Raw genomic sequence first — 6,193 nt, 5'->3', positions numbered from 1 at the left:
ACACTCTCTGAGTGGTTGGCGTTAGGAAGGGCATCCAGCTGTAGAAACTCTGCCAAATCAGACTGGAGCCTGGTGTTGCCATCCGGTTTCACCAGTCCTCAGTCAAATCGTCCAACCCATGCTAGCATGGAAAGCGGACGTTAAACGATGATGATGATGATGATGATATATATATATATATATATATATATATATGTATGCATGTGTATATGTTTGTGTGTCTGTGTTTGTTCCCCCAACATCACTTGACAACTGATGGTGGTGTGTTTGTGTCCCTGTAACTTAGCAGTTCGGCAAAAGAGACCAACAGAATAAGCACTAGGCTTACAAAGAATAAGTCCTGGGGTCAATTTGCTCGACTAAAGGCGGTGCTCCAGCATGGCCACAGTCAAATGACTGAAACAAATAAAAGAGTAAAGCCATCACTTGCAAGTGAGTATAATCTGATAGCAGGTACCATGCTTTTGTTAACACTTAAGGTGCCTATGTAATAGTTCTGAGTAGAGGCACTGTCTTGGCTCTCCTACTCAGCAGACCACTGAAGGTGAGAAAGATAGACCACCACAAAGCTGGTCCATGTTTTCAGCTGAGTAGACCAACACTAAGTGAAATGATATTCATTACTCAAGGACACAATATACAAAGCCAGTAGTCAAACCCACATCGTTATGATCATGAGACCAACACTCTAACCAATAGGTAATGTGCTTTCACATACAGTATTCCCATGCCATATTGAGGCTCACCTATTTTGGTTTATTATTTAAGCTTACATTGATTTCTCTGTGGTGTTGTTTTGCATTTATAATAAAATGAATATATACAAATTATAAAAATAATAAAAAATATATATAGTGCAGTACTGTTTCTACTTCGCAGATTTTCACCTATTGTGGGGGGGTTTTGGAATGTAACACCTGCGATAGTCAAGGGATTACTGTATACATATATTTGTGTCTCAGTGTATATACCATCATCATCATTTTTACATCCATACTCATATGAGATGGACAGCTCACTCTGATCTGTATCTGCTTCTGTTCAGAGTTACTGTCCTGCTAGACAGGTCAAAAGCCCATGTCTAGTTCAACACATTCCATTTTTGGCTTGGTTTCTAGGGCTGGATGTCCTTCCTGACATTACTAACTTTACAGAGTATATTGCAGCATTTTATCATGACACCAGCACTAGAGAAGATGTCACATCTTCTGACAGATTAAAGAGTCTCCTCAAATCTATATTGTGTCTGCTCATTCACTAACCACTTTTACAGTGCACAAGTTCATTTTAGTGTGGCATCAGCACCATTGATGTTGCATAGTGCCCCATAAGACTAAAGAATCCCGATGAATCCTTGGAGTCTCTATTCATTCAAGGAAACATTATCAGAAAAGTTGAATAAAAGAAGGACTGATAACTAAAGAACAAGAGTAAGTGGGTTAAGAGAGTAAAAGTAAGATAAGGGAAACAGTTGAAAGGATGCTAGGGTGAGTAATGGAAGAGACTGAATACTGAAGTGAGAGTATGGCAGGAGAAAACAGAGTGATAGTTCAGTGGATAGGAGGGAAACAAGATGAGTGGAGGTGAATGGAGAGAGGAATATCAGAGAGATTAGTGATAGAGAGACGAGACAGTAAGGAACACATATTGGGAGCAGCAGATAGAAGCTTAGCAAGGTTATGTCAAGCATATGTCTGTACAAAGGCAGCATGTGAAAGCTAAATTGGGTAATATAGATATGTATCCCTCCCACCCTCCAACACTACCATTATTTTAATGTTCCTTATGCCATGCCTGCAAGAGTAGGTGAATTTTATCCAGTACTGTACGTTGCCAGTCATCATGAACCTTTGCATGAGATGCAGCATCCTGAGATTAGTCTTCACTACTTCATACTTAGACTTTCTATGTCTCCCTCATGTAAAGGTTCCATCAATTTTGAATGATCATCACCTTTTTATGTAGTTACCATCTTCATGTGCATTGTATATCCATACTGTGATGAAAATCCAGGCTGTCTTGGAAGTGAAAGCTGCCCAGATGTTGATATTAATGTGGAAATTTTCAAATAATCCCTTCAGAAAGTGCTTCAGCTGTTTCCTCTAGCAGGATGAAGCATATTTGCTTTGAGAGTTGGTTGTCTTCCATTCGAAGCACATGTCTTGTTCACTGACAGGTTACTAGGTCGATAGGTGACTGAATGTCAGACAGATAAAGAAATTGTAATTTACAGAGAACATGCTCAACTTTAAACTGCAGAAAAATGAAGATCATCACAAGAAAAAGTTACTGCTTGATATGAATTGGAGAGGAAACAAGAAATGCAAGAAGCAAGAGGGCCTCCAAGTAAAAAGAACTGAAACAAGACAAAACGAAACACAAAAGGAAAATGGAGAAAGGCTCAAAGCAAAAAAGTTTAAAATTATTGAAAGACAGATAAACCTGTCAACTTTGACTGTAAGCACTAGGTTTGTGTGTGTGTGTGTGTGTGTGTGTGTGTGTGTGTGTGTGTGTGTGTGTACTGGCACTACTTATCACATGCATGTATTATGTTCATGTTTCCCAAGTAAAATTGTTAAAGCATTATATCACACCAAATTAATTTTTTATTGTTTTATCATGTATTTGTTAGTATAACTAACTGATGAAATAGGTTTGATTTTTTATGCTGAGAGATAAGCTGAGAGCAATCATGGAATAGCGATTATCATTTTTACTTCAACAGAATTTCTTCAATTTATTAGTTTCACTTTTGCTTGCTTATTTATTTCAAAGATTAGTTCCAAAATATTCAAATGATTTGCAGTTGAAAAATATAAAAGTAGTTCTATATTTACAGTAAAATTCACATATTAGTATGGTAGTGTCTGATACTGATCCAACATTTTTTGGGCTATTAATGAGCAATATTTCCTGCAGTGTTTGTTTAAAATATTTATTGTCAGATCATTGCTATCACTTTCTTTGCGAAATCGAAGAAATGCTGAAGTCTTTGGAAGTGAACAAGGTACGCTATTCACTGTACGCAGAGCTGAATTTTGTTGTTTCAAATAGACAAATTAATATTAGATTGCTCGGATTCTGACTTTTTATTTGTGTGAAGGCTCTCGAAGACCATAGATTGCTACGAGCTTGACCGCGATCAAGTGTAGGCTAGAAATATTTGATTTCGATGCTAAAACTCTTGGAAATGTATGTATGTGTGTGTGTGTGTGTGTGTGTGTGTGTGAGAGAGAGAGAGAGAGGAACAGGTGGAGGAGTTGGGTGAATAGCTGGATATATGAAAAGATATATAAAAAAAATTGTGAATAAATAGAACAGGAATGGATGGACGGTCATTTAGTAAAATAAGATGTGTAGAGATAGACAAGTGGTAACTTAATTATAGATTAATAAATTTCTAGTTAGTTAATTAGTTAGCTAGTTAACTAGATAGTTAGTTAATTAGTCACATTAGATCTTACCAGTTTTATCCATGTTCTTGAAGTTTTGAACCGAGATCCGTTGTAGACAATTGGCATTTCAATAACATTACTTGGCGAGAGTATTAGTAACTAAACAGAATGAATATATAATAAATAACTAAGCAACGATTTAACCTTCTTTTTTTTATATATAATATAGCGCAAGTAGATTACAAGGCATATATCAAGATTGTAAAGGTAAACAAATGATTGACTTACACTAATAAATCATCTTACTTTTAAAGGGAAGTTGGCGGTAAAAACTTGACAAGTCTTTTTAATGAATCTTTTGCTCTCCTACTAATCCAGCAAACACAAATTTATAGTAATAGAATAAGAGACTAAACAGATGCAATTCGTTCTGTGTTGCTTAATTAATTTATAGTTCCATTTTGGTAAAATAGATCTAATTATGATTGGATCACAAGGACATTGTCTACTGCTGTTGCATCTTGTAGGTTTCGGTGTTGCCGGTGTATTTCCCTTGTTGTCAAACAACCCGATTCTCACATATTTGTTAATTTGGTTATACTAAAGAAACAAAATATACCGTGTTTATTGCATCTTAATAAAAACAAAATTTGAATTATGCTATTGAGCAGATAGAGCGACAATTAGAAGTAAGGGATCATCCATAAAGTCATTTGCTTCCTCTTTCTGCATAAAATGTATCCCTCAATTCTTTTGGACTCCTCACCATATTACCATTTGTCTTAATTATCTAAATTCGCACTGTAGGCCGATACGAATTATTTCCCTTAGCTCATTTTTCTAACGATTTTATTTGTTCACGGACTTTCCTAAATCTGTTTAAATTGGGATTGGAGGAGAAATATTCTATTTCTTCCCTTCGTTTTGAGAGGACCCGATATCTAGAATTATAGCCAACTTGGTATAGGTATAGAATAGCATCAGGAAAAGTAAAAGCTGTATGACGTATCGAATTTGTTTTTTAAAATTATGGTATAACAACATATAAAGCATGAAGATTTCATTAAAAGAAAATTTGTCAATATTTGTTAAGTCTCTGACAATTGTAAATAATCTCTAAAGAAAAGTTTGCCTGAGAACGTCGTTTCTAGCGTGTACTGTACTATGGACACGACAATGAACCAAGTATCTCTCTTACCCGACACAACAAAACTCGATATGAACAACAGACAAAAAAAAAAAAAGAAAAGAAAAAGAAAAAAGATGGACATCGAGTATTTAGTACCAGCTTCTTCCGACAAAATTGGAAACTTTTGCAAAATGTAAACGCTTGTGTTGAAAGCTTCTAGTTAAAAGTAAAACCAAGACTACGTTATTTTGGATATAATGAGAAAAAAATTTGATAAAAATATAAAAGACATAAAATTGAATACCCTTCATTACTGATAGATGCCCAGTATGAACCAATTTGGTGTCAATTTATTGAAAACAGTTTAATGAAATATAATTAATTGAAAACAATTACTCGAGAAAAAAAAAGCAACAGATCGAAGTAATATTTGCACGAATAAACATTTAATCGAATTATGAGAAGATATGGAAAAGAGGTTAAAGGAAAATGCATACAGTGTTACATTTTATTTAAATATTGTAAATTTCAATGTTATACAAAATTTGATCTCCCGTTATGGGCAATCTCAATACTATAGGCACATAACACGTGTGTGTGTATCGCGTTTGTTTCCAATATAAACACATACATATAGACTACACTGGTTTTTACCTTTTAATAAAATTATTTGAACGAAACGTTACAATATAACCTCACTGAGCCAATCTTCTATATTAGCATGTGGTTCAACCGGAAGTAAAATCTGAAGACAGAAATTGAAATACCGACACAGAAAAAAATCGAAAAGTACTTAATGAAACTGGTGATGCAGGCTTACGTATGATGACAATGGAGATCGAACACTTTAACTAATTGAGAGATTTTAATGAATCTTTCACTCTCCTACTAATGATATCTCATGGCTTATGTTGGAGCGGAATCTTTGAGAAATGGGATTATACATAGGATTGTGAACCATTCTCTTACGATTCAATAATCCAACCGATCCAGAAGTAAACATCCCTTTTCGGAATTCATACATATACGCATGCACACACACACACACACACATGCACGCTTGCAGGAGCGCACACACGCACGCATACGTGACAGTAGAGAACATGGTTGTGGTGGGGCCAGTTTCGCAGTATTTCTCAGCATGAGCGAGAAAGAAGAAAGAGATGATTTTTTTTATTACCCACCAGGGGCCAACGAAGAGGGAACAATACAAACACATGTGGGGACATATAAAAACGAAAAAAAAAAAATAATTAAAACGTATGATATACATGAATGACACAATGAAAATGATAATGAAAATGAGCAACTTGCCCCACCTCAAGCAGCATCACTTGCTTCCTTTTATCTTTTAAATTTCGAGTCCTTTAAGATGTCTATACCATATTTCCCGGTCAGTTCCTCGTACTTAATATTGTCTGGTATCGTCTTTAAATCACAATTCACCTTCCAACACTTATAACCCCTCTTGAATTTCAATTCTTAGTCTTTTTGGATTTCGGACACCTGAACACACGAGTGCCATCCATCAATGTTTGTCCATCCTTTGGCATGGACAAATCTTGCAGTCTTCCATTTTGTTATCTTATTGAGCATTTCCTTGTCCACACCTTCAACCTTCATACACGCGAAACAATTTTCAGTGGGAGGGGGAGTTTGTTGATCCTTG

The 6,193-nt window shown here is 35.5% G+C and overlaps 1 protein-coding gene across 6 annotated transcripts in view; it reads right to left on the bottom strand.

Moving 5' to 3' along the window:
* LOC106884024 (zinc finger protein ZFP2) overlaps positions 1–4,176 on the bottom strand; it is a 23,052-nt gene extending 18,876 nt beyond the window's left edge. For 2 of the 6 annotated variants that reach the window (XM_014935200.2, XM_014935198.2), the window contains exon 1: positions 3,465–4,176. The gene's annotated coding sequence lies outside the window, so the exon portion shown is untranslated. The remainder of the gene's footprint in view (positions 1–3,464) is intronic. The other 4 variants (XM_014935199.2, XM_052972763.1, XM_014935201.2 and 1 more) reach the window with 4 other exon arrangements.
* Between the last annotated feature and the right edge of the window lie 2,017 nt (positions 4,177–6,193).

This window comes from Octopus bimaculoides, chromosome 14, assembly GCF_001194135.2.
Source record: "Octopus bimaculoides isolate UCB-OBI-ISO-001 chromosome 14, ASM119413v2, whole genome shotgun sequence".
Lineage (NCBI taxonomy): Eukaryota > Metazoa > Mollusca > Cephalopoda > Octopoda > Octopodidae > Octopus > Octopus bimaculoides.
This window is presented reverse-complemented; position numbering and strand designations above follow the sequence as displayed.